Source organism: Phytophthora infestans, genomic scaffold (genome assembly GCF_000142945.1).
Source record: "Phytophthora infestans T30-4 supercont1.52 genomic scaffold, whole genome shotgun sequence".
NCBI classification, from domain to species: Eukaryota; Oomycota; class Peronosporomycetes; order Peronosporales; family Peronosporaceae; genus Phytophthora; species Phytophthora infestans.
In genome coordinates, this window is record NW_003303707.1 from 285,300 (window position 1) to 289,803 (window position 4,504).

A 4,504-nucleotide genomic window follows, 5' to 3' on the forward strand; every position below is an offset into this window, starting at 1 on the left:
GAGTGATAAACACTAATAGGTGTGTCGGTCAAAGTCAAATGTAGACGGCCATCTTAGGCTGAAAGCACCATATCCCGTCTGCTCTGTGAAGTTAAGCAGCCTCAAGCTCGGGTAGTACTCGGGTGGGTGACCACCGGGGAAGTCCGGGTGCTTACTTTTTTAGCCCGTTTTGAGCTGTTTACCGACTTTGCGTGTGTTTGCAAACGCAAGATATGATGTCTGGCATGTGCCCACACGACATCTTGGTTTTAGTATGCCTGGCGAGCCACTACACACGAGATCTTGTTTTTTGTATGGTGTTCTTTAATTTGATTATTATGAAGATGAAAGAGAACCGTTAGAACGGGTATGAAGGGTGTTCTAGGGGTGCTTTTCGGTGCTCTTTCACGTGGACATATCGCAGCATGCGACATGTCAGCGGAACACTGTCTAAATTAATAAATACTGTTTTGGCCGATTTCTAAAAGCGTCTATAAAAGGGCATAAGTGCAATGACTCGTCTTTGTAACCCTGCGGCCTAGGCGTAGTTTTTCACGGGGAATCCGAATATCAAAGGTAGATTTATGTACAACATGTACTTTTTTTGCAACATGTACTTTTTATCTACGGGACATAGACATATGTAAAAACACACGGCGGAGCCGTTCCCGCAATCAGAATTTGTCTAACTCTTCTAGATCAAAAGTTATTCAGCGAAATGTGAGACTTTGTTTGGCATGCTCTTTTTTTAGGTGGTTTTTTCCGGTTTTATGTGCCGCCCGGCAGATCTGGCCTGCAGACTTTAGCAGAAAACTTGGCGCATGTGTTCGCACGACCGCTCCCAAAGTTTTACAAGCATATCTCCAGTAGTTGCTTCGCAATGATTTTTTTAGTGACGCCAAAAAACGCCATTTTCGCGGAAAATGGACACCTTGGACGGCCAAAATCACCACTTTTGGCCATGTTTGGCCCTGCACATCCAGGAAGCAAATGAGACTGCTCCGTATAAAAACTGCCCTAGGGGTGCTTTTATGCGCGCATTCCCGTGGTCAAGTCAGATTTTGGCTAAATTCAAATGCCTTGTCTATAAACACTTTTTTCGACCTAAATTTTCACCTGTTTTGTCCCGAAATGATAGCACCCATTCTTTATTTGCCTATATATCGCGAAGGAGGCAACAATTTTTCCTGTTAAGTATAGATAAAAAATTTAATTCGGCGTTTTAGCGCACGAGGAACATAAAAGTCTCCATACAAGCTACCCTCAGTTTCCTAATGACTTTTGAAGTTAGGGAAAGCGTGGATCTTCTTTTTTTTCTTGTTTCCAAGACTTCACAAGGAGCTTCCAACTTCAACTCGAATTGTCATCCCGGGGCCCCCACGCATCGAAACGACACTTTTCTCGGAACTGGCGAATAAAAAATAGGTCACCAGATGCGCAAGAGTCTGGGATGACAGAATATCAAAACAATAACAGAATCGTTAGTACTTTTTTTGTCACCAGCGCCCTTTTTCTGTTTTCGCGTACATAATCGAGCATAACTTTATCAATTTATACCATATCGACCCGATATCGATTGTCACGATAGTGTACTTTTTTTAGGCGCACATGATGGTAAAAAGAACGGCCACCTATTCCCAGCCGTTCTTAAGTTATGCTCTTTTAAAGATTTTACTTTAGAGATGACACACCCTCTCATTTCACTCCATTACATGCTCTTTTTGCTGAATTACGTGGCACAGACGCAGAAAATCATGGTTCGCAAGTCGAACATTTTTGAAGAGCGCATCGAAACGGACATTTTCTTAAAATAACATGGTATACAAAAAGTGCGTTCTTGAGCCTGTAGCAAACGATTTGCATCCATGACATCCCAAAAACTTAAAATAACATATCTCGACTCCTAGAATGAAATCGACGTGAATCCTTAGGGCAGTTAGTGTGTTTTAGTATCATACTTAACACCACAAAGTTTTACGGGGCACTCTACAATACTCTTCCCAAGACGCAAGAAAATGTTCATTTTGGGGGGTCCTCTAACGCGAACTTAATGATAAAATACCGCACTTAGTCCATAAAATACGAACTTAGGCACTATTCGCACTTAGTAAAATAACTTCTCGCACTTAGAACGGGTAATTTATGTAAATTACTTTATGGGTGACTGCTGAGTTCTAACAAAACTGAAAGATACTGACTAGCTGCTGGCGCGGCGGTTACTTTTCCAGCTATAAATAGATGTTAAACGAGTAGTCTGTAACTGTCAGCAGTAATCAATTCCGGTCAATCTGCTGTAGATTAACGGGAATTTTTGTTAAGACGACGTAAACAAAAGCGAGTATCTTTCTTGTGACGGTTTCCTAGTATATGTGAGGTGACAAGTCGGTTACTGAGTGTAATTTTGGAAATGGCGTGTGGGTTTCTAAGATTATAGTTGGTTTTTGAGGCGTTACTTTGCTGTTTAGGGTGATTTCTCGGTCTTATTTTAAGATAAGATTGAGTGAAACTCTGGCGATTTATGGTTTTTTAGATGTGTCTTTGTAGGAATAGTTCTGCTGTTTCTAAGACGTGTCTTTAAGACAAACCTTTAAAAATCGTGCGTTATTATTGCTTTGGGGAAACTTAGAGCGGTTATTTCGTGCGTGCAGAAATTGAGGTTGTACTCGTATGCTCTGCATAAGAATATAGCTTTATTTGACGCATTTTATGCGTTGCTCTGGGTATTTTGCGCTGAAGCGATGTGGAATTGCTGACGAGTGTGTGCTTTCGGGATAGTGACCTGACTGTGTGTGCTTGGATGCGAGGAAGCGTTTGCTGACGTTGCGAGGTGCTACATCAACGCTCTGTCGGTGCCGGTGCGAAGGTGTGCTGCGGTTGGTTGTATAGTGTTTCGTGCAGTTTTCGGATTGTGTGTCATTATGCGATACCTTCTGTGGTGCGTTTTGCGCTGGATTTTTCCGGTGGAAAGTTTCAATTTCGGGTAGAACCGTTTTTGATCTGGGGCTAGTTATGCGGCGTGCGGAGGGGACTACAACCCAAAGTATGCTGCGTCGTGCTCTATTATTCGCTTCTTGATCTACCTATTTTTAGGTGGAACTGTTGAAGTGAGGATCATATTTTTGTCTTTCTGTGCAAAAAGATTCTCGGCTATTAATGGCGGCTTTGAGAAAAGCTGCGAGTGGCCTAGCGACTGTTTCGGCGGTTGCGGGGCTGTTTGCGGCTGGCCTCTGTGTTGTTGTTTTGTGCTGGGGGCGACTTGTCGTCTTCTTTAGTATGGAGGATATAAACCTGGTTGATCCTGCCAGTAGTCATACGCTTGTCTCAAAGATTAAGCCATGCATGTCTAAGTATAAACAATTTTGTACTGTGAAACTGCGAATGGCTCATTATATCAGTTATAGTCTACTCGATAGTACCTTACTACTTGGATACCCGTAGTAATTCTAGAGCTAATACATGCATCAATACCCAACTGCTTGTCGGGCGGGTAGCATTTATTAGATTGAAACCAATGCAGTCTTCGGGCTGGTATTGTGTTGAGTCATAATAACTGTGCGGATCGCGCTTTTGCGCGATAAATCGATTGAGTTTCTGCCCTATCAGCTTTGGATGGTAGGATATGGGCCTACCATGGCATTAACGGGTAACGGGGAATTAGGGTTTGATTCCGGAGAGGGAGCCTTAGAAACGGCTACCACATCCAAGGAAGGCAGCAGGCGCGTAAATTACCCAATCCTGACACAGGGAGGTAGTGACAATAAATAACAATGCTCTGGCTCTTCGAGTCGGGCAATTGGAATGAGAACAATTTAAATCCCTTAACGAGGATCAATTGGAGGGCAAGTCTGGTGCCAGCAGCCGCGGTAATTCCAGCTCCAATAGCGTATATTAAAGTTGTTGCAGTTAAAAAGCTCGTAGTTGGATTTCTGTTTTGGATGTCCGGTCCGCTCCCTCTGGGAGTGTGTACTTATGGATATTCGAGGCATTTTTTGTGAGGCTGCCTTTCTGCCATTAAGTTGGTGGGTTGGTGGGCTTGCATCGTTTACTGTGAAAAAATTAGAGTGTTTAAAGCAGGCGTTTGCTCATTTGAATACATTAGCATGGAATAATAAGATACGGCCTTGGTGGTCTATTTTGTTGGTTTGCACACCAGGGTAATGATTAATAGGGACAGTTGGGGGTATTCATATTTCAGCGTCAGAGGTGAAATTCTTGGATCGCTGAAAGATGATTTAAGTATGTTAGAGAGAGCAGAGTAGCGTGAATTAGACTTGGTTTAAGTATGTTAAAGAGAGCAGAATAGCGCGAATTAGACTTGGTTTAAGTATGTTAGAGAGAGCAGAGTAGCGTGAATTAGACTTAGTTTAAGTATGTTAAAGAGAGCGGAATAGCGTGAATTAGACTAGGATAAAGTATGCAAAATGAAGCTGAGGACTTTGTGAAAAAATGCGAAGTTGTTTGCTGTTCTAATTGTATGGGTTTGGAGATGTTTTTGGCTTGGATTAATAACAGGCAGGAAGCGCGA

The 4,504-nt window shown here is 42.6% G+C and overlaps 2 non-coding genes across 2 annotated transcripts; both read left to right on the forward strand.

Annotated features, from left to right (window-relative positions):
* Positions 1 to 47: 47 nt before the first annotated feature.
* Positions 48 to 152, forward strand: PITG_33160. Its single transcript, XR_009934554.1, has one exon. It is a non-coding gene; the product is annotated as an 8S ribosomal RNA (ribosomal RNA).
* A 3,113-nt stretch (positions 153 to 3,265) lies between these two features.
* Positions 3,266 to 4,210, forward strand: PITG_33161 (the record flags this gene model as incomplete). The annotated part of the gene is made up of 1 exon (XR_009934555.1): positions 3,266 to 4,210. It is a non-coding gene; the product is annotated as an 18S ribosomal RNA (ribosomal RNA).
* Between the last annotated feature and the right edge of the window lie 294 nt (positions 4,211 to 4,504).